The 25,004-nt window shown below is 38.6% G+C and overlaps 1 protein-coding gene across 3 annotated transcripts in view; it reads left to right on the top strand.

Moving 5' to 3' along the window:
- Positions 1-25,004, top strand: part of MMP16 (matrix metallopeptidase 16) — a 262,119-nt gene that overhangs the window by 31,624 nt on the left and 205,491 nt on the right. The gene's annotated exons all lie outside the window — the stretch shown is intronic.

Genomic DNA, 25,004 nt, shown 5'->3' with positions numbered 1-25,004 from the left:
AGGCATTTGTAGGAAATTACAAGAAAACAATTTTTTATCCTTACCTGAGGATATGTTTACTGACTGTTTTAGGGAGAGAGGGAAAGAGAGAGAAAAAAGAAACATTGATTGTAATAGAAACATCTATGTGAGATAGAAACATCGATCAAATGGTTGCCTCCTGCCTGTGCCACAGCCAGGGAATGGACCAGCAACTTTTTTTGGTGCATGGGATGATACTCCAACCATCTGAGCCACTGGCTGGGCTAGAAAGCAATTTTTAGTACTTACTAAGTTAAAAGTTTTTGCTAGACTGCCACATATAAATACGTAAGTCCAAAATGCACAGGTAGTAGCCAAAAAGAAGGGCCTAAAGAAGTTTACTTGTAAGAGAAGGGAAATAAAGCATGATATAAAGTCAGGAGAGGACCTATGGGGAGCCCTGATGGACCCTTATACTGAATGGCTTTGTCAAAAGAACACACAAAAGATACAGAAAATAGGCACCTAGAGGGACTAGAAGAAAACAAGGGGTGTTCTGGGCTGGGGAAGTGAGGGAGAGAGTACTGAGAACAGGTGGGTATAATCTAGCCTGCCTCTGAGAGGTGAGGGGTGCTCACTAAAGCCTCTGGGATGGACTACCTGTCCTCATGGAGAGCACCCTGACTGAGTGAGGGTGTAAGAAAACAAACACCTTGGGAATCAAAATTTGGCATTGAAGAGAAAGGGGAAGAATGTCACTGCAGGAGGGTACAGGCGACAGCTGCACATTTTGTTTTTAAGTGGCTGATGCTTGAGTATATTTAAAAGCTATGGTGAAATCTCTGGATACAGATGCAGGGGTGATTGCATGACAGTGTAAATGCCACTGACAGGACACTTAAAATTGTTACAATGGTGAAGTATATGTTGTGCATATATTCACTACAATAATAAAAATTTTAAAGCCTTTGAAAGGATCCATTTGAGAGGGAAAGGTGACATGGACAATAAGGAGATAATCATAAGTTTTTATCTCTCGCTTAGACAAGAAGGGGATGGGACCCCACATGGTCACAAGAATTTGCTCATCTTTCATAAGAAAGTGAGAAAATGAAGGGTGTTGGGGGAATAGCTTCTCTGGGTTTTATTGTCTAATAGGCCTTGGGGAGAAAGTGAATGGTGAGAGAGATAAAAGCAGTCCTTGTTTGTCTGGGACTTACTGTCTGTTAGGGAGACAGTTAAATAAGAAATAGCAGTAACATATGCTAAACTCTGTCACAGGAAAATAAACCAGAGGTAGGAGTCTGCTAATAGGGATGTATAATAAAGGCTATCAAGTCAGCCAACTGTACCTTACAGAAATAGCATGAAGGTGCAGGCTCATGGCTGAGCAGGAATTAGTGAAGGGGAGACTCTGAGGTGGGGAGTGTTATTGACAGAGATGATTAAAAACAAAACAAACAAAAAACATAGCAATACCCTTAGGAGAAAGAGAGTTTAGAAGCATTTGAGTTCATGGCTTGTGGAAGTGGAATTATTTTTGGATCATTAATGTGAACATGTGGCTGGTGTGCATGTCATAATGGCACTGTGCTGTGCTCTTGGCAGGCCCACAGTCTGCCCTCTGCTTTTCAGGGCACCACCAAGTGCTACATTCACACTGGTTTTAAGTCCACAGCAGGTTGTATTGGAAAGAGCACAGGGTGAAGAAGAATCAGCAGACCTACTTCTAGTCCTGACTCCATTCTTCATGGTTTATGAGGCCTTGGATACATTATTTAACTTCCTTCTTAAACTCAGTGCCATCATTGAAAGAGTGAAGTTATCTGACCCTTCCAATTCTTCAGTCTAAATGGTTATTACTGTTACTGTTGTTCTAGGCTAGATATGCACATCTCAACACACACCACATTGACAAGAGAGCCAGGCGTCTGCAGAAACTAATCAAAAGCTATTGCCCCCACCCAGGTTGCTCTTCTGGGATACATGAGCAACATCATTTGTCAGAGCTCTGAGGCTGGGGTAAGGAGCTGTCACTGTGTAAGCTCAGGGTGTCACATCTCTGGCTGCCCTGATAACTTAGTGGCAGCACCTGCAGTTATTTCATGTTACTTTCACTAAAACCTTGAATGAACTATTACATTAATGACGTCATCATGCATATTTCCTGAGAAAATACTGTTTATGGGCCAAAGTGGATGATGTTTCAAGACACACAATTTATGAAAATCCATGGATTTACTCTTAACCATGATCACAAATTGTTTTAACATTTATTCAGTGCTCAAATACAAAATTGTTAGTGTCATGGCAGGTTTTGAAAAATATAATAGCCTGCTTTGGTAGTGTTAAAGTAAAAGGAAAAAATAATAAAGAAGGAAAGAAGTAGGCAAGGAAGACATGAGTTCCATGGTTTTGTATCCAGTGATCTGGTCACAGTTATAATAAGATCCATTTTCATCTTGAACCCTGTTGCCTTTCACAATGGAACTATATTGGAGAGGACAATTTCCACTCCTTACTGTTTATTAAATAATCTACTTCAGCAGATTAAGAATCTGTTGCCAACTGAAGCAGGGGCAGAGTGCTGGGCATGAGGGATGCTTCTAATTAAAGGCAATGAATAAATGTGTTTGTGTCAGAATTTCCTATTGATGCCACATCACTTAAAACAATCCACATTTAAAAAAGAAAGCCACGGAATGTTACCAACACAAATTCAGTGCAAGGATCTTGAATAATATTAAAGATACACTGTTATATATTTAATATATAAAATGTATTAAAGTAATAATGTATAGAACCAAGAGAGACTCAGCCCGGGAATGTGAAGGTTAAAATAATAAATATGTTAATATCATTAACATAGATTACAGAGAAAGACCACACTGTGCTTTGAAAGGATGCCAAAAGGCTTTTGACAAATTAATTTCCACAACTATTTATTTTTTAGAAAACAAAATAAAACACTTTAGTAGAATTCAATTATATGGCTGCCTCCTTGATAAGTCTATTTATTCACCTTTATCAAAAAATAGTGATTCAGTAGATTCATTTTTAGTTAATTCTGAAAAAAATAACTCAAAAGAGACTATGCTCATTATTATTAACATTGTTCTAGAAGCTCCAATGTAATTAGAAATATGGAAGAAATAGGCCTATGTATATATTGGAAAAAGGATGGCATACTCAACACTGATCATCTATAATACAACTCTTTTCCTGGGGAATTTAGTAGAGTACATTGAATAAATACTTACAGTTTTCCATTCACTGTATTTTAAACTCATTGTTTGCATGTAGAAAAACCATGTATATTTAAATATTAATTGCAATTTCCTACTGAAGACTGTTACTATTTCTTTAAAACAAAGTGTGTAGCATTTTAGTTACCAAAGAACAGGGAGACTCTTTTGTGCAAAACTTAAAACCCTGCTGTAAGATTAGTGACATTTCAAATTATATACAAAATTCTCCTTATGCTTCCTTTTTTTTTTGAAAATTCTGAGCCATCTAGAAACATTTCACTTGGGTGCTTTTGGAGATTGAGTCATTTCTTTGGGTAGAACTGTCACCACTTCTGAATATGACTTGTACAGGACATCCAAGATTGGAATCCCCAACTGATGTCTCTTATCCTTCCTACCACCTCACGGTCCTTGGAGGACAGCATTAATGTGATGCACCAAGTCACAGAACCCGACACTTGCCATGCAGTGGGTGTGTCCTCACCACCCATCACAAGCCACAAACTGTAAATCCTTGACATGGGACTCAGTGTGACTGGGTGGCAGAGGGAGTCAGGGTGAACAGGTTCCAGGACAGCCTGCAATGCAGGCTTCAGGAATTTATTTGCTCTGAATATGGTTGAAAAAATGTGTTGAGGAACAGATTTAAGGGGTCAGTGATAACAAGTGTATGCCATTTGTGGACTTTGTCCCCAAGTATTTTTAGCCATTTTGCCTATCACAGTCAGAATTTCAGGCACATGTAACCATCTTAATCAATACATATTGCACGTGTTCTTTGCCTAAAATAGATGTGTTTTATTCTGTTAAACCTTCCTCATTGAAGATGTGCAGTACATTTTGGGGAATTCAGTGCTGTTAGTGTTGGGGGATATCTTATGAATACCTTCAAATAGCACTACATTAAACATCAGTGCATGTGTGACTGCATACCAGTGAGTGACTGCCTACTGGGGCGGACCTGCTTTATGTAGTTTCTCAAAATCAAAACCAAAGGATCATTCTAAGAATGCATGGGAATGATGGTGATGACATCTAACTATTCTTATAGTTAAAAATAAGTGTGTGGAAGCTTATTCTCTCTAGTGTTACTCTTACCTGGCACAGATGTGGTCATGGACCACAAATTCTTTCCATGTCAATCTGCTGTTCAGAGAGATGCCAAATGTGTAACATAACATACTTCTTAGCAATACTTACCTAATTACTCTGGTGGTTTAAAAGGTGCTTATATGTTGTGTTTGTAGTCTGGATGAGCATTAATTTCTAAAATAATGAAAGCATCTGCCTGACTCACAGTGCCAGCTATAACAAGAGAGAAAAGGACTGTTGCTTCCTGTCCTCTCTCTGAAAGACATCTGCAAATCTCAAGATTAGCATCTTCCTAATGCTTAGATGAATTTCATCCTACTAGCACACGTAGGCATAGATGCAGATCTGGAAGCTTTGGGACTTCATCTGAATGACATGTATAGAATATTCATAACTAAAGGGATTTGAAGAAAATACTCCTAACCATAGTGACAATTAAATATGTAAGGGAGATATATCCAAAGTAATTAGCATTGAGCTGCTGAGCTTTTCACAACTTTTGCTCATGTGCAAAAATCCAAATGTTTTGAAATGGGAGTAAACAATTAAAATGTAAACGCTAAATGTCTTTAGTTTTCCTTCGGTGGTTTAAGAATAGTCAGGTAATACATACTGCATAGTTCTTTGCCTAAAGCAGATGCATTTTATTCCTCTGTTAAACCGTGTAGGGTCATTAAAATGGTCTAGCTTTTGTAATATTGAACAAAAAGAAAAAGAAAAATTTTATGGTGAAAAATCATATCAAGTAAAAAATATTAACCAACAGTAAAGATAATTCTTTCAGCTTAGTGTATTACAATTGGATATCTGTGATTTCTACATTCAAATGAATCATCATTTAATATTTTTCTTTAAACATGGAAGCAGAAAGAATGAAAGTTGACCTAATTAACATTTAATTAATTTAACAAATGCAGAGTGATTTGTGAATCATACAGGGGTTGTCATATTTATAACTTAGAGATGGGGGGCTTCAGTGACAGGTAATACCAATCCCTACATAGAAGTGGGTAAAAACATGAATCAGAATGATTGCTTTCTATACTTCCTCTTGTGACATAAGACATGGAATAATAAAGAGATTTTAGTATGTAAATCCTATATATTTAAAGGAAATTTAAAAAGTATTTTCTTTGAAATCACAGGTAACTAATTTTTGTCTTCATAGTTATTTAGGGTGATTCTCTGGAATTTTCTAAGAGACAGCTGTACATTTGCATAAATGCCAAGGAATGCATTGAAGCCAGGAAGCCAATAATGACTTTCATATCTTATTTAAGCTTCTGTAGAGGCAGTAAGACTATTCCCAGGAGAAATAAGTAACACAGAGGGCACAAGATATTGGCAGAATATGAAAACGTGCATGTGCACACACAGATGAACACACTCATTTCACTCATAGGGATGGACAAGCTCCTTAACTTCCATGAGGTAAGCTCCACTTCTGTTATGTGTTTGATTAGAGACCTCACTGTTGTCCTTGTTTCTTAAAAGAATCTTCATAGCTTGATTCTCTGGATCTAATTCTGCAAAATTTTAAATTTATTAGCTTATAATTTTAGCTTTCTAAATCCCTTAATTTGGAATGTTAAAGGACCTGAGGTATAGTACCCTTAAAGATAGTTGTGTGCACTCAAAAATACGATTTGAAAATAATAGTTGGAACACGGGACTGGCTGTGACATCTTTACAGTCCTGCTATTTGTAAAATGATGGATGACTAGGGTGGTAGCAGCTGATTTTGAGAAGACCACACATGAGGGCATGGGATTCATACCTCACCAGACCATGAGGGTAGATTCCTGTCTTGCCTATATTAAAACTAAAATTATTATTCAAAACCTTGTTCAATAACCTCTGGCAATCTATCTTAGTTCTATAAGATTAATGAAGGGAATTCTATATCATCTTAGCCTTATTTTGACCAATTAATAAATAATATTTTATTCCAAATAATCCCATATGTATTTACTGCATCTATCATAACTTTTTAGCTATTTTAAATTATTAGCTATTATTCCTTTTGACCCTATGTAGACTCATGCAAAACAATGGGAAGATTAACCAACAACTTTTTTCTCATAGTTCTTTTTCAGAAGAGGGACAGTAAGTCTAAATATTCATATTGCTCCTTATTGTAGATGTCTTAATTCCCCTCCAATATCTTCTCTGGGTACCTGTAGTGACTTTGGATTGTTCTTTATAACTTAAGGTGGTTCTTTTTCTAGAAAACAGTCTTTTGTAAGGAAATTCAGAGAATTGTGAAGTGAAGGAATATGACTTTGTGTTCATGTTCAGGATATTTTTAAGGAAAATTTAGTGAAATGTTGTGTTAAGATACCTTTTTCAGCTTTGTTTGGTACTCACTTTCAATCCAGGCTGGCCTTAAATATCATTCTTGGCATGATTATTTTGTCATGTAGAACCTGGATTATAGCAAATCTAAACTTCCTGCCCTTCTTGAAAAGCGCAAATGAAGGAGTCTGGTCATAACCATTTTCCTTGTACAAAACCAGAATTTCATAATTACAGATGGGACCTTTTTCATTTTGGCAATGTGCCTACTAGAATCTGGTCTTAAGTGAACTTAGATGTTGCCCATTGATTTATTTATTTTTCATTCAAGTGTTTAACACCTTTTTTTTCAGCATTGACTCTATGCTGAGAACAGCAGCGGGTACTAGACATATAGATCTAGGTGAAACAGTCTGTGATTTTAAGGAGTGACTGCTTTCTGTTGGTAAAGGCTCACACCTTTTGTTGAGACAAGTAAAAGCTCACATCTATTGGTAAAGGTAAGTGAAGCTTCATGCCTACTGGTGAGGGAAGTGAAGGCTCACACATGTTTCTGAAGGCAGGTGAAGGCTCATACCCTGGGGGGTCTTCAGGAACATGAGGATCATGGAGGGAGCTAATTGCAGAACCAAGGCTTGAAAGACAGTTATGTCTGTAGACTTTGGGATTAGAGGTGGGTGAGAAATAAAATATAAAATTGGAAAAGTTCTCCAAAACCAGTCATGAAGAGTGTTATAAAACACACACAGAGGTTTGGGTAACAATTAAAAGATCATCTCTCCCCTACAAATATCTTTAAATTGACTCTCTTCATTGTACTCTGACAACAATCCTCCAACCCTTTGTCAGCTGAGCTGTTCACTCAAGTGTGTGAACGTGGCTGGAAAGAACTAAAAATGGGTGATTGGTCATAACATACATTTATTATCTTAGATCTCAAACACACATTTAACCCTGATGAACATTCCTCTGCCCTTCAGAAGAATGCTTGCTTTCCTACTTTCCCAAATCATTATTCTACACTATTTTTTCCATAAAGTTAGTCCTCTCAAAGGTGAATCCACCAAGAGTTTATATGTGTAATAAAGTTAGAAGGGTGTCTGCATAAGAAAAGGGTTAATAAATGTTAGCAATGTTGCTGCTGATGATGGATGTGGCACTTCTGTCAACAAGGATTTTGATGACGGATTTGCTTTGTGTCTTGTGCTATCTTGAATTCACTCAGTGCATACACATGAATGGTCTCTATATTCTCTATATGTGTTCTTACCACATCCTCACTACACGTTCTCTCACACTAACAACGGGCCAGGTATCAATTCATTCCCACTGATTTATAGTCTCAGTTTGGGGAAGATTCTCAACAGTTTCCATCTTGCCACCAACAACCAGCCACTGTTGTGAACAGGGTTCTGGCTGAAGAGCTCCCCCGGGCTACTGTGGATGATAATAATTCTACCAGACACAATCTGCTTGGGGAGGAAAGGCTGACCAGTCTCTCAGAGAAGAAAGGCCTTGAGCCTCTCTTTCTCTGGGCTTTTATTGGGTTTAGTCTGTATAGAAATACAGGGTATATACATACAACTCATCAATCATTGTCAGGCAGTAACGATCAAGGAATACATAACATTCAAAGAACTATAAGGGCTTATTCTGAGTCAGGGTCAGATAGATAGAGTGATGCCAAAGGGCCATAAAACTTTGGGAAACAAACTTATTTTATGCTTGGGCCATTATTATTTAAATTGAGGGCATTCTTAGCAAAGCAGGTTTCACAGGATTTTATGCATTCTTTCTTAGGCCTGATCACCCCTTGAAAACTGCCTGTTCGAGCACAGGGCTGCACACACCTCTGGCATTGCTTTAGGCTTAAGTCAGGCAGGCGAAGTAAGGCAGCCATGAGATTAGGAGACTTCTTACAGATAGAATGAGGACTCAGGCCATAACAAAGCTGAGGGGTAAGGGTCCATCAGCCCTTTTCTATAGTCCCCTAAGTCCTTCCGTGGTGGCCCCTTTGCAACTCTGCCTGTCTTAGGTTGTTCCTCCCTTGAGGAATCTTACCCATCATTGACTATCCAGCCATCCTCCAGGGGCCAAGCAGGGTGAAGTAAAGGGGGGGAAGCTGCACCCCTGCTGGGAAGATAAGTTTTTCTTTCCTTAGTGGCTTATGATTCCATGGTCTTTTTTACTCAATCTCAGCCATAGTGGGTTACAACTTCTGAAACCAGGCAGGACAGTTCCCAACAAGCCACCTTTCTGTGCTTTTTGTAGGTTTCTTCATCCAGTTCGAAGCTCCCTTTGTCTTGGTTTTTGTGGCTTTGCCTGTACTGGCTTCCCTTTTTCCTGCCTCTTTGATGCCTTTTCCTCTTTTTCATGTCTTGTCAGCCTGAAGAATTTATGATAATAACACTCCATTTTGTTACCGAGTTCACTGCTGGAAGAAAATAGAATGTGTATTGTAGATTTTTTGGTTGATCTTAAATTATTAAGGGGAAGAATTTGATTTGAAGGTGCATCTGAACCTTCTCTTAGCTCGGCAAAGCAAGCAAGCTGCCTTTTTCCTTGAATGATGTATTTGAAGCCAGTCTGGTAGCAGAGCTGAGCCTGGGAGCTTCATTATGGTTCTATTACATTTGATATGTCTAAAATTATAGAACTGTAGGACTTAGATTCTTAGTCTTCAGGGAAGAAATCTTGAAGTCAATAGTTTTAAGTTTCTCTTCAGTGTCCATGACACGTTCACTTCTGGTGACCAGGGTTTCCTTCCCTGTGTGCTTACAAAGCACCTCTGTTAGAATTGCACTGGCAATTGAGGCACACTGGCCTGGCCTACAATTCTAAATTCATCTCCTGCTAACCTTTTCAACACAGGTTTCACAATCACACACTACAGGTTTTAGCTGCTTTCCTGTTTTTGTGACAACACAAATATCTGCTGTGGTTATGTAATAACTTGTACCTCCAAATCATTCTCTTGCTATATATATAAAATCATAATGCATATATATATTATGATATTGTTCACATATGTTCAATGAAATACAATTTTTTAGGTTTATAGATAACTGTAGTTTTTTTCTACCTCAGGGCTTCAGTTCTCTCTTAGTCATGTTGATTCTGTCATTCAGTGTTTACAGTGGTTTTTCTTCATAGAGAAATGTAATACTTAGAGTATTATGCTAAGTGAAATTAGCCAGTCAGAGAGAAAGGCAAGTATCATATGATTTCATTCAAATGTGGAATCTAATGAGCTAACAAGAAAAACAGTGACAGACAGTAGATAGAGAGCAGGCTTACAGCTGTTGGGAGGGGGGTGGGTTGGGTGGTGGTGGGTGGAGAGATTGAGCAAAAAAGAACAAAGATAAAAAACTCATGGACATAGACTACACTGTATGTCTCATGGTGATTGCTGGGGGTTGGGGCAGAGGTAGAGGAGGCTATTGAGGGATAAATGTTTATGGATGGAGACTTTGACTTGGGGTGGTGAACACACAATACAGTGTATAGATGATGTGTTGTGGAATTGTGCACAGGAAACCTGTGTAATTTTGTTAATTAGTGTCAACCCAATAAAAAAAGAAGTAAAAGTGAATTCAAGTCCTTCCACTGTCACACATCTATTTAAAGCACTGAGCTTTTACATCTTCTTCATTATTTTTCTTACTCTGTTGTGGCCAAAAGGCACACTACCCTTGTCCAAGAATCAGAGATTATTAAGGATAATTGCGATGGTCTTGATGATGAGAATGATGGTGTGATGCCAATGATAACCATTATACTACTTCTAATATGATAGGACTGATGATGACAATAATGATACAACTACTAGTGTGGCTACAGCACTATAGTCATACATATATGCATATGCATGCACACACATGCACATTCATGTGTACACATTAAACTCAACATTCACTATATGCCACTTAGTTTCTGTGTAAGCTCTATGAGGTAGGTGTCTCCATTTCATAGATGGAAGAATGAGAATTTATGTGTCTCTTAGGTTATGGACCAAATATTCCAATACAGCCTTCTCTAGACCCAAAACCCATTGGTACAAACATTAATATAATACAAAGACACATTTTACATATTTACACTAACTTTTCTGTTATGTGACTGCCTCTCTTACCCCTTAACTTTTAAGCCAACATTTTTACCTAGGACTCTCAATTTTGAGGTCTTTTCTACTTTAACTCTTGTATCTGTGTGGTCATACTAATATTTTTGTCTGCAACATTGAGATGTGGCTTATTCTGAAATCCAAATCATGACTGATGATATACCTTATGAGTGCTTCTCCTTAGCTATTACAGAAATAATTTTCTATCAAGATTTCTCTTGTATGTGTTTTACCAAAACATTTTTTTACTTTAGTCAGAGTCAGATGTAGAGAAGTTTCTGTATTTGCTTCCATAATCTGAGCTATGGGGGAATGGTGTTAGGTACATTCAGAGTTAAGCATTGATCAGCATTTTTCTGTAGAAAACTGGAATTCTAGTAGGTCATAAGTAGTTCAGGTCTCTTGTACCATAAGTATATTCTCTTTTCTGTCAGTTTCATAATCCACAACTTATCACTTCTTTTTTTTTTCTGTCTGGTTTGATAGTCTTGGTACACTCCCATATGGAATATTATATTTTCCCTCATTCATTTTATATTAAGCTCTCTTGGGATTTAAACTGTCCCAAATCTAGATCAAGTGTGCTTGATTTTCTGTGGTCTCACTCATTTTGTGTTCATGAATGTAGCAGATGGCAGGTGCTATACCAGTTCGTGGCTGTATACAGAGATGGGTAAAATACATATGTCCCCTTGCTCATCTTTCTAATAGTTGCTGGAATGTCAGGACTTGTTTGGGTTCCGATTCAAGTAAGCCAACTCTTTCTAGAAGATAGGGTGGGACAGCAATCAATTATGCACAGAGAATCAGACTTTGGAGTCACAAAATAAAGAGCTTTAGCTTACCTAAGGTTTTAAGGAAATATTTAGGAGGAGATGGCAACTGTTTGGCACCAGTGAAATGAATAGGAAGTGCCTTTGACTTCTGTTTTGTGCCAAAGACTTTTAGAAGTTTAGGTTACATACCTATTAATTCGATAACAATGTAACTTCTCTCTTTTACTTATCACAGGAACTTCTCTGCTTCTCCATGCCCTTATGTCCAAAATGTGCATAATAGGTTATTCTAAACATCCAGTGAGATAACTGTAACTGTTTTTGTAAACCATACATTGACTCTCAATCATTTCTCTTATTTTGCTTCTAATTTATGTGATTTGCTGTATGGTTTGCAGTGGGAATATAGTAATATAGGCTTTGTTCTCTGAGTCCTGTGTAGGTCACCCACACTGTCTTCCTTTTTTTTCTTCCTGGTATTTACAGAAGTTGTCTTGTAAGTTTGGGGAGAAGGTTGGAAATGAAATTATAACATTAGATGTTCTAAATTCATTAAACATGTTTTTATTTGACTGAATGACTTGGGTCTGCTCTTAGTTATGACATTTTAATAATATTGTATTGCATTTATTCAACACTTAATGAGATCCTCTGTGAGCCACCACATTGTGGGCTGCAATATGATGCTGTCCTTTGTCTTAAGGAACAGGTTAAGAAGAAACGTGCCAACCTCCAAAGGTGTTGAAGTGAAAGAGGAGCATCATGTTTATGTCAGGGTCAGCAAATGGCATGGTCACATCAAATATTGTTCAGAACTTCTCAGTGCCTTCACAGGAACATGAGTGATTTTACATTTTATCATAACGCACTAATAACTGATTGGTACTATTCTCCCTGAGAAAAAAGTTTAAACATTGGCACAGTGAAATGCTGGTGTAGAAAGCCCAGGCAAAAAGCAGTAAAGGAGAATTGAGGAGAAATGGGAGAAAAATACCTGTTCACATGAAAATGAACAGAAGTAATGAGTTTACATCGATGTCTCTCACATGGACAGAAAGGAAAATGAAACATAACTTGAAATACAGATTCTTAGAAAACTAGACTAATGATTTTCTGCCTCACATCTGGGAGACACTGGCCTTCACAGAATGAGGGACATTGAGCTGTTGTGTCCCATCCCCTTCCCTTCAAACCACAGCAGCCTCTGTTTGTCTCTTTCAGGTACCTGTGCCCCTGTTCAGATTACATCTGAGGGGGAAACAAATTATCTGGAAACCTTAGTCCTTCCTTGTGTTTGTAAGGATGTTGGTTGAGTAGATGAATGAATTACTTCTGAAAGAAAATCAATTGTTTTTAGCAGATGCTAGAGTATTTGCTGGGATCTTCTATTTCATAAAAGAAAGCCTCATTTAAATTTATCTCCTTTTATACACTAAAACTAGTAGTTTTTAACATACTGAAACTACAGTTTCTCCCCTCTGAGTTCTCCTTTTACACAGTGTCTGGTGATAATGTCATTATCAGGGTCACTAGAAAGGAATGTAGTGTGAATTTTGGAACCAGTTACAGAATTTTCTTACACAGTTTCCTCTTATTTTCTCTATTTTCAGCTTTTTATTTATCTATTAATACACCATGATAACCCATATTCGACTTTAGCAGATAAAATATAATTTGAATTTCTCATGAAATTTCCTTACAGTATTTATTTAAGAACAACATAATATCATCATGTGCAATCCTTGTTGATTGTACAGGTCTTTAAATTGTAACACAGAGAAGAAAATTTTCCACTAGCCTTCAGATGAAATTCTATTTTCTTCATCCATTGAGCCTGTATTAAAGTCTACCACAGACCAGGTGCAGTGGTCCAGGGGTAGTGAGCTAGGTACAATGGACCGGGGGTAGTGGGCCAGGTGTAGTGCTGGCTGTATTAATGCAGGCAGGGTGATTCTTAGCCTATAGATGATCCCAGTAACACAGGCAACTTACTTAACCTGTTACACTCCTCATTTTTATTAGCTGAAAAGGGCAACGGATTGCCCCAAAGTTTTGTAAGAATCTAAGGAGCAGCTTTCTGAAATTCTGTGATTCTCAAAATTCTGTAGAAATATTAGTGTTCTCTCTTGGTCCTCCCATGTTGAAGCATATGAAAATTCACAGTGTTTATAGGCAGGTGCTATGGCAAAGTGTGGAAGCATGAGGAATGACATCTTAATTTTCCACATGTGCAAGTAAACTAGCATTCATCACAGAAACATGTTCACCCCCTGTGTTCTTCCCATTTCTGGGACTATTTTAGGTTGGTCATTAGGTTTCAACCAATGTGACAAGTTTCTCTGTCAAACAAAGGTTTTCAGGAATCAAGGAAGACCTGTTTGAAGGGAGCTGTCATGGAATCTGCATGAATGAAATCCAAGAAGGGTCAAGTCAAGGAACATGTATAAAGGAACCATGGGCAAGGACAATGGTGTGGGAGGGAGGAATAAACGTGGAAGAGGGGTGGGCAGGGTAGGGGAGAGCAATGGGGGGAAATTGGGTAACTGTAATTGTACAACAATAAAAAATTTTTAAAAAGATGGTTGCAAAAAGATGGAATAAGTTCTCTTTCCATGCTGTACAGCTCCCACTAAAAACTGAACAGTGTTCACCTCCCGTAGGCACAGTTCCTCTTTGGGTTTCTGCACGTGACTGAGAAGGCGACCTCTTAATGAGTATTGGAGTGGGCTGTACTGCATGCAGAAAACACTCTCAGAGTTGGGACCTGCCCTCTTCACCACAGTTGGAGGGAACTTGGGAAAATGGGTGTCAACACACATGAAAATGTGAAGCCATAAGGCCCACCTGAATGGGGTGGCCAGAGACCTGGGTCTTATGTAAGGATGTGATATTTCACTATATTGTCTCATCTATACAATGACACACTTATATTAGATAATCCTTCAAACTGCTGATTTTAGAAAAAGTTACTGAATCCCAACTTGAAGATGACTTTTTTTCCAACTGATGAGAAAACATGCCGAAAAATAGCAGATTTACTAATAACAAGATGCTGTTAGTGTGATGGACCGAAGCAAAATTGTAGGTGACAGAATTAGAGACCTGGAGGGAAACTAAGAGCTTATCTAGTCTACTGGCTCCCACCATATTTTGGGGAGTGAATTTGGAAGTAGGTAGGGATGTCTTTGTTTATTATAATAATGGGGACACCTCTAGCATTTTGGGCAACAAGGATGCTAAAGGTCCTCCAAATGTTTGGAATTGTCCTATATGATGAAGAATTGTCATTGACAGAAAACCGTTGATCCCCCATTGAGATACCATTGGACACATTCTATTTTTATGAGTTATATGGCAGACTTAAGAAGGTAAGGAAGCTGTGACAAATGCAGTTTTCCTTGATTCCCAGCTCTTCCAACTCCATTTCTCTGTGTTCTTAGAGCCCTTATTGTCAGCATAGGTCTGCTTTTAACTGCTTTGAAATCACCACCACCAAACTCTTGGTTTACACAAAAGTTATAAAATATGTAGTGTTTTTGTCAGCTTTTAGTTCTGGTTTTATAACTTTCTCCCAAAGCATAAATCTCCCTGTATTCATGGATTAGCCGAATATTCTCTCAAAGAACAAAGGTGAGATAATTGTGCCTTATTTGTCATTGAATTCTTAGTGCCTCCTGTGGTTTCTGTCTCTCATTGCATCTTGAATGCTTGAAATCCTAAATGGACAATGGGGTTTTGGAGAATGGATTTGGAGAATGGAGCCAAAGGACAACAGTGGAGACATGGCCCAGCTCAATTATTGATCTTGTGAACTTGATAGTCATCTTACCTCTCCATAGTATCTTTATCAGAAAAATGGAAATAATTTTTATCCTGACTCCATAAACCTAAGTTCTAAGTGTGAGAGCCAGTTGTCATGAATGCTTAGGCACACTGGTTACATCTGAATTCAGCTTTTATGCAGTAAGCTTAAAGGATACTGTTTACAGCAAGTGACTTAGGTAGAATCAGATAGGAAGTGTTTGATAAACTTGGTGGTCCCTGATTTCAGCATGGTGATGTAGCTGGGACAATGGAAAGACAGGACAGGTATCATTCTGCCAAGTCATCTACCCTCAGGGCTATTTTACTCTGTTATCTGAAGCTGTAGTGTGATTGCCTTTTTACATTTGCATAAAATATTTGACATCTGGTTTGGGCACTGTTTTTGCAGTACACCTTATTATATTAACCCTGTGTTACATAATAGTGATTACCATTACACAAGAGCTGCCCACCTACCACTGCCATGTGGTGAGCACCAGTCCATAGCATGGCAGTCAGGTGTGTGTTGTGTCCAGGCACCCTGTGCTTGAATCACTCCCCAGATTGTTTTGGGAATCAGACACTTGCCTGCATGTGCCTGATGCTAAGGAGCTAATTCCTGGTGATGGGTCCTCGTGTGCATCCTGTGTTTTTAATATTTACAACTGAGAAGTATCTGTAAATGATCAAAAATGCGGACTGTTACTTCTACCAGATAGTTATTGGCTGCTTTCCTGTGTCTCAAACTGAAGTGATATATACAAACACATATATGACATATACATATCATTATATATTTCTACTTCTTGTAGAGAATTCATAGCAGAAAAAAGTATAAGTATTGCACAGTACATATTTTTTATTGTTGTTCAAGTACTGTTTTCTGCCTTTTCCCCAATCCCCCCCCCATCACCCCAGCCTTCCCCACCTGACATGGACCCCGCCTCTTGGGGTCTGTAGCATTATGGATGAGATGAGATACATTCACATGGACTACCGAGTCCTGTGGAGGAAAAGTGATGGCATGGCCACTATCTCAAGGGGAGAGTACCTTGGAGTGCCTCAGCCAATCCTCAAGAGGAGAGCATGCCAACCCAAACCTTGACAAGTTTTTATTGCTTTTCTGGGCACATTACATGATGGTCCTCATTTATTATGCACAGGTTCACTTTAGGTGGTTACCTTTTACAGAAAACAAAGGAGAGGATGCCGCTAATTACTTCAAAGAGAAGGATGTTGGAGACAAAGGGCAAAAGTGGTTGAACCAGTTATACTCCATACTGGGGAGGTTTTGCATAGACTTTAGGAAGTTAGAGTAACCTCTTGCTGCCTCAATTCAGGGTGAGGGAGTTTTAGCAAAAGCAAGTCTCAAAGCAGCCTAGATACATTGCAGGCTTGATTCCCCATGGGAGAACCTATCCATGGGCATGGGTCCTGTGTATCTGACCTTGTTTTCCACTGGGAGCTGGGCCCACCCTACACAGCAGGGTCTCCTATACCCACCTCCTTCCACTATTTCCACACCCCTTTGTTATTATCTATGACTCCTTTATAATTGTTCCTGCAAACCTTTCACTCTTTTTCCCCATTATCCCCTTCTCTGTCCCCTCTGCACATTGTCAGCCTGCTTTCAATTTCAATGCCCTTGGTTATATTTTCTTGCTTCTTCATTTTGCTGATTAGGTTCCAGTTAAAGGTGAGATCATATGGTATTTGTGTTCCACCTCCTGGCTTATTTCACTTAGCATAATGCTCTCCAGTTCCATCCATGCTGTTGCAAAGGGTAGGAAGTCCTTCTTTCTTTCTGCTGCATACAATTTCATTGTGTAAATGTACCATAGATTTTTGATCCATTCATTTACTGATGGACACTTAGGCTGCTTCCTGCACTTGGCTATTGTAAATTGTGCTGCTATGAATATTGGGGTGCATATGTTCTTTTGGATTGGTGTTTCAGGGTTCTTAGGGTATAATCCCAGCAGTGGAATTGCTGGGTCTAAAGGCAGATCCATTTTTAGTTTTTTGAGGAAATTCCATACCGCTTTGCATAGTGGTTTCACCAGTCTGCAATCCCACCAACAGTGCACTAGGGTTCCCTTTTCTCCACATCCTCTCCAACACTTGTTATTTGTTGCTTTGTTTATGATGGCCATTCTGACTGGTGTGAAGCAGTACCTCATTGTGGTTTTAATTTGCATCTCTCTGATGGCTAGTGATACTGACCATATTTTCATATGTCTCTGGACCCTCTGTACATCCTCCTTAGAAAAGTGTCTGGTCAACACTTTTGCCCATTTTTTAATTGTGTTGCTTGTCTAAGAGTGGAGTCCTGTGAGTTAGGAGATCAAACCCTTGTCTGAGGTATCATTGGCAAATATGTTTTCCCATATGTTTGGTTCTTCTTTCATTTTGATGTTGTTTTCTTTAGTTGTGCAGAACCTTTTTGCTTTGAGGAGTTCCCATTTGTTTATTCTTTCCTTTATGTCTCTTTCTCAAGGGCACACATCAGTGAAAATATTGCTGCATGGAATATCTGAGATTTTCCTGCCTATGTTCTCCTTTAGGACTTTTATGGTGTCATGACTTATATTTCAGTCTTTTATCCACCTTGAATTTATTTTTGTGTATGGTGGAAGTTGGTGATCAAGTTTCATTTTTTGCATGTAGCTGTCCAGCTCTCTCAACATTATTTTTGAAGAGACTATTTTTGCCCCTTTTTATGCTACTGTTCCTTTGTCAAATATAAATTGATCTCAAAGACTTGGATTTATTTCTGGGCTCTCTATTCTGCTCCATTGGTCCATGTGCCTGTTCTTATGCCAGTACCAGGCTGTTTTGATTACAATGGCCTTATAATACAGTTTGAAATCAGATATTGTAGTTCCTTCTACTTTGTTCTTCTTTCTCAAAATTGTTGCAGTTATATGGGGTAATTATGGATCCATAACATTTTTTGAAGTGTTTGTACTATATCTGTGAAATATGCCATTGATAACTTAATAAATATTGCATTGAATATATAATTGCTTTGGGTGGTATAAATATTTTGATGATGTTAATTCTTCCTATCCATGAACATGGTATCTGTTTCCATTTGTTTGTGTCTTCCTTAATTTTTTTCTCTAGTGCTGTGTAGTTTTCTGAGTATAGGTCTTTTACCTCCTTGGTTAGGTGTATTTCTAGATGGGTTTTTTTTTCTTGTTGCTATATCAAACGGAAATTTTTCCTCATTTCTCTTTTTGATAGTTCATTGTTGGTATATGAAAATGCCTTTGATTTCTGAATATAGTCTTTGTATCCTGCTGTATTGCCAAATTCTTTTACTGGGTTGAGTAGTTTTTTGGTGGAATCCTGTGGAGTCTGCAGGATTTTCTATGTACACTATCATATCTTCTGCAAACAAACACAGTTTTGTTTTCTGTTTTTGAATTTGGATGCCTTTTATTTCATTTTCTTATCTGATTGCTGTGGCTGGGACTTCCAATACCATGTTGGTTAGAAGTGTTAAAAGTGGGCAACCTTGTCTTCTTCCTGATGTTAGTGGGAAAGTTTATGGTTTTTGCCCATTGAATATGATGTTGGCTGTAGATCTCTCATACATGACATTTATTATGTTGAGGAATGATCCCTCTATTCCCACTTTGGTGAGTTATTTTGTCATAGATGGGTGCTCTACCTTATCAAATGCTTTTTCCACATGTATTTATATGATCATGTGATTTTTGTCTTTTGTTTTGTTTATGTGATGTATTACACTTACTGATTTGTGAATATTGTACCATCCTTGCATTGCTGGCATGAAACCCACTTGGACATGGTGTGTGATATTTTTAATACATTGCTGGATGTGGTTTGCCAATATTTCGCTGAGCATTTTCGTGTCTATGTTCATCAGTAATGTTGGCCTGAAATTTTCTTTCTTTTTTGTATCTTTATCTGGATTTGGGATTAGGATGATGCTGGCTTCATAAAAAGAGTTTGGGAGTATTCCATCTTCTTTAATCTTTTGGAATAGTCTATGAAGGATAGGGGTTCACTCTTTGTTAAAAGAAGTTTTGTAGAATTCTCCTATGAAACCGTGTGTGCAGGGTTTTTGTGTGTCAGGAGTTTTTAGATTAATGCTTCAATTTCATCTGCTGTTATTGGTCTGTTTAGGCTTTTTGTTTCTTATTCTTTCAGTTTTGGAAGATTATATTTTTCTAGAAGTGTGTCCATTTAACCTAGGTTGTCAAATTTCTTGCATATAGTTCTTTGTAGTAGTTTCTTACAGTCTTTTTATTTCTGTGGTATCAATTGAAATCTCTACTCTTTCATTTCTGACTGTGTTTATTTGGATCCTCTCTCTTTCTTCTTGATGAGTCTGCTTAAAGGCTTTTTGATTTTATTTATCTTTTCAAAGAACCAGCTCCTGGATTTATTGATCCTTAGAATTGTGCCTTTAGTCTCTATGTTGTTTAATTCTGTTCTGATCTTGGTCATTTCCTTCTTTCTACTTGCTATAGACTGTCTTTGTTGTTGTTCCTTGAGTTCTTGTAGGTGTAATGTTAGGTTGTTTATTGGAAATGTTTATACTTTTTTTACGTAGGCCTCTATTGCTATGAAATTCCCTCCCAAGACACCCTTCACTGTGTCACATAAGTGAATTTCATTTTCATTTGTTTCCAGAATATTTTTTATTTCATTTTGCCCCATTCATTGTTTAGTAGCATGCTATTCATTCTCCATGAGTTTGAGTTTTTTTGTGTGTGTTTTTACCTTGAGGGTTGGTTTCTAGTTTCATTCCCTTGTGATCAGAGAAAATGCTTGATATGATTTCAATTTTCTCAAATTTGTTGAGGCTTGTTTTGTGTCCTATCATGTGTTGTACCTTTGAAAATGTTCAATGTGCATTTGCAAAGAATGTGCATTTTGCTTCTTTGGGATAGAAGGCTATCTATATTATCAGTTAGGTTCATTTGATCTAGGACACTGTTCAGTGCCACAATATCTTTGTTGATATTTTGTTTGTCAGATCCATCCATTTTTGGCAGTGGGGTGTTGAAATCCCCTACTATAATTGTATTGCTGTCAATATCTTTCTTAAAGTCACCAATGATTTCTTTTTGTATTTGGGTGCTCCCATGTTGGGTGCATATATATTTACAATGTTTATGTCTTCTTCATGGATTCTTTAATCAATGTGGAAAATGAATAGCATGCTATTAAACAATGAATGGAACAAAAATGAGATCAAGGAGGAAATGAAAAAGATTCTGGAAACAAATGAAATTGAACTCACAACAACCCAAATCTTATGTGACACAATGAAGGCAGGCCTGGGAGGGAATTTCATACTCAAACTGTACTCAAATAATACTCAAATTCTTGAATATTATGAAGTGACCTTCTGGGTCTCTTTTTATGGTCCTTGTTTTGAAGTCCATTTTGTCTGATATGAGTATTGTTACCCCAGGTTTTTTTTCCCCCTGTTCATTTGCTTGGATTGTTTGTTTCCATCCCTTCACTTTCAGTCTGTATAGGCATTTTGTTCTGAGGTGGGTCTCTTGTAGGCAGCATATGTGTGGGTCATGCTTTCTTATTCATTCATCTGTTTTATGTCTTTTGATTGGAGCATTTAATTCATTTACATTTAAGATTATTATTGATAGGTACTTATTCATTTGCATTTTTTCATACCTGTGTTCCTCTCTGTCTTACTCTTTTTCTTTCTGTTCTTCAAGTGGTCCCTTTAGCATCTGCTGCAGAGCTGATTTGGAGGAGATATACTCTTTGAGGCTTCTCTTGTTCAGGAAGCTCCTTATTGGTCTTCCATTGTGATTGAGAGCCTTGCTGGATAAAGTAGTCTTGGTTGTAGGCTTCTGGGTTTCATTAATTGGAATATTTCTTGCCATTCTCTTCTGTCTTTGAGCGTTTCTTTTCAGAAGTCAGCTGCTAGCCTTATCAGGGCTTCCTTTTATGTTACTACGTATTTCTCCCTTGGTGTCTTTAAGATTTTCTCTTTCCCTTGGAATTTAACCACTTTAATAATTATGTGTCTTGAAGTGGGCCTCTTTGGGTTCCTCTTGACTGGGACTATCTGTGTTTCCTGGATTTGTGAGACTTTTTGTTTCATCAAATTAGGGAAGTTTTCCATCTTTACTATTTCAAATAGGTTTTCTGTCCTTTGCTCTTCTTCTCTTCCTTCTGGTACCCCTATTATACGAGTATTATTACGTTTCATGTTGTCTTGTAGCTCCCTTATCAACTGATTGTTTTTGTGAGCCTCTTTTCCTTTTCTTGCACTATCTGGGTGTTTTTCTCTATGTTGTGTTTCAGCTCGCTTTTTCGGTTCTCTGCTTCATCCAGCCTCCTTATAATTCCTTCTGTTGTGTTTTTTATTTCCAATATTTTCTTGTTCGTTTCTTCCTGGTTTTTGTTTATAGTTTCTATTTCCTTTTTCATTCTGATGTAGTTCTCACCCAGTTCCTTGTAGTAGTCTGTGAGCTCCTTGAGCATCTTCATAAACATTATTTTGAATTCTATATCTTATAGTTTGCTTACATCCATTTCATTTATCTCTTTCAGTGAAGAGTCTTCCATTCCATTTGATTGCATGTTCTTTTTTGGTCTCCCCATTTTAGGTGACTCTATTTGTTTGCTTCTGCACTTCCTGATGTTTTGCTTTGCTAGCTTTCTTTGTAAAGTGAACTTCTGTGGTAGGAAATCTATATGGTTCAATGGTGTGGTCTCTTTGATCTCTTTGTCTGGATCATCTAGACAAAGTGTTTTGTGTTTTCTCTTTGTGTGAGCTCTCTTGTTGTACTTGGGTTTTTATCTTTTGGTGGTTCCTTTGTTGGTGGTTTTTCTCCTCCAGCAAGTATACTGATGTTCTCAGCTCCCACCTATTCTTGTATGTGATCAGTGGCAAGGGGTAGGCAAAATGGATTAAGACAGTGGGAGAGTATTTTATGGGATTTAAAGTACCAGCAGTAGTCAAGAAATACGAGAGTCTTTGGATAAGTATAGCTTTAACTGTAATATTTCCCCCAACTAGCTACTTATTATAAGGGGTGAAAGAGAGGTAAGACTCTTGTTAGAGGGGAGGATTATTGTGAGTTGAATCCAGAATACAGAGCATGTATGCATGGTTAGATGATGAGATATAATGAGGGTAAAGGATAGAAATTAGGGGTAGTGGGAGAGATAATAGAGTTAACCACAATAATAATAATGATCAGGATTAAAGCGAAGTGGGTTAAAATCAGGGAGGGTTTCTTTGTAGTATGTACCATTGTATGGAACAACAATTATTTACAATAGTACTGGAACAACAATAATATAATAAGAAATATATGATTTGGATAACCAGAACAGAAAGTACCCAATCAAGAGTTGTGTGTTATTGGAACACAAGTGAAGTGAAAGAAAGAAAATTAAAATACAATAAAGAGAGAATAAGGGAAACCAGTCAAACAATGCAATTAAACATGGAAATAAAACAAGGAAAACTAAACATAATAAAGAGAAATTAAAAATTACTAATGAAATGAAAATGATAAAAATAATGAAAAAATAATAATACACATAAGTAGTAAAATGCCCACTTTATGGGATAGCAAAGTGACATTTGTATCATTTTCTCAGTTTTTGGGGTTAGCCTTGTGCTTTCCCTTTGGATCTGTCTCTGGACAATTTGTAACTCCACATCTTATCGTCTCCCTTGGGGGAAGAATATAAGGAAAAAAATGAGAGAGGAACCAAAAACATAAAGATAATAATATGCCTCTTGCTGACTTTAAACCTGTTTAGGGAGTTCTGCTGGTTTTCCTAAATGTCACTGGAAGAGGAGGGCAGGGCTTTGCTTTTCTCCCTTCCTATGGTTTTGAGAGGATGGGAACCAGGTCTGGGCCACAATATTCACAGTGTCCAGGCCTCTGGCCCAGGTCTTCAGTGAGCTGCCTGGTCAAATCAGCTACTTAGCTGCTCACAGCATGAGTCACTCTTGGATGCACTGTTTCACTAGGCCACTGTGTCTCTGGTGTGCGGCTCTGTCATGGCCACTGGCCTGCAGTGACCATGGAACGCTGTGGATGGCTTGTAGAAACACAAGAAAAACATACACAGAGACAACCAGGTCCTGTGGGGAAATAGGGACGAAATGACCACTCTCTCTAGTGGGGAGCGCCATGGCCACCCTCCCTAGGGGAAAGCGCCTCGTTCTCCAGCGCAAGCAGGCTTTTTTTGGGTTCGTTTACACAAGAATTCAGGTAAAGCTCATTACTCATTACCAGGAAGTAAGGATCAAATGATAGATAAGAAGGAAGTCTGAGGGCCTATTTTGAGTCAGGGTCAAAGAGCTGTAAAAAACTTTAAGGAACAAACTTACTTCTTCCTTGGACCCTTATCATTCAATTGAGAGCATTCTAAACAAAGCATATGTGAACAGGATTTCACATATTCTTTCTTAGACCTGATCACTCGGGGAACCCGCCCTTGCCAGCACAGGACTGCACCATCCTGTCATTGTTTCAGGCTTAGGTGGAGCAAGGGAAGTAAGGCAGTCAAGAGATTAGGAGATTTTCTTGCAGACAATGAGGACTCAGGCTATGTCAAAGCCGAGGGGCGAGGGTCCATCACCCCCTTTTGCTGTAGCCCCCAAAGTCTTTCCTTGGGGGCCTCCCATGTGATTGTGACTGTCTTAGGTCATTCCCCCTTGGGGAATCTTACCTGCCATTGGCTAACCGACCAAGCATTCGGGGCCAGGCAGGGTGAAGTAAAAGGAGCAGAAGTAGTGCTCCTGCCAGGGAGATAAGCTTTTGTCTCCTTGGTGGCTTATGGTCCAAGGTCATTCCCTCAGCCTTAACCTTGGCGGGGGTTACAGCTTCTGATACCAGGCAGGGCAGTTCCCAACATGGCTCCTATCAGCCTCTGGATGCACAGTGTGAGACAAGCCAGGCGTGTGGTTTCCCTTGGTCTCTCAGCCTCTGGCATGCAGTGTGAGAGATGCTTGGGTGCGTGGTTACACTTAGTCACTCAGTCTCTGGATTCACACAGCTCAAATCACCCTTGGGGCAAGCCAGCCACTGCTCAAGAGTTCCTCACAAAGCATCTGCCCACTGTTCTTAACAAGTACACAGCTTTTCACACAATCCTGCTTTCCAGCCAGTCCAGAGACTATTTGAGTCAGTGTCCAATAGGGCCCAACTCCTCCCTTTTCCAGGTGTTGCCTGGCACTTCAATTTCTCTGGTGCTGGTGTCCACAGTTGCAGCAGATATGTACTGCCTCTGTGTGTCTCCCACTTTGTCTCTATTTTCACCAGCAACTTCCAGCATTTAGATCCCTTCTGATGCTGGGCTGCCCACCTTGTTCTGATAGGGTTGGGACCTGGTGATCTAATTCCCCTCTCTGTATCCTGCGATGGACACCAGGCTGGGGACTGCAGCAGTCCTGGTCCCTGCACAGATCCCAGGGACCTTACTGTCTCATGGCAATCTCCTTACCCTCTGTTTTTCAATACCCTCTGCAATTTTTGGCCTCCAAACTTCGTATAAGCTGGGATTTTGTTGGCTGTTCATGCTGTTCCTCAGAAGATCAGCTAAGTGTTCCAGCTGGGCACAGTGAGAGCTGGGCATAGGGAGAGCTGGGCTCTGCTCAAACCTACCTGACTGTCATCTTCTCAATCCAAAATTTTAAATTATTGCACAGTACACATTTTCCAGAATATT

The sequence above is a fragment of the Phyllostomus discolor genome, chromosome 7, assembly GCF_004126475.2.
Source record: "Phyllostomus discolor isolate MPI-MPIP mPhyDis1 chromosome 7, mPhyDis1.pri.v3, whole genome shotgun sequence".
NCBI classification, from domain to species: Eukaryota; Metazoa; Chordata; class Mammalia; order Chiroptera; family Phyllostomidae; genus Phyllostomus; species Phyllostomus discolor.
The sequence above is the reverse complement of the archived record's forward strand: the minus strand, read 5'-3'. Positions and strand labels throughout refer to the sequence as shown.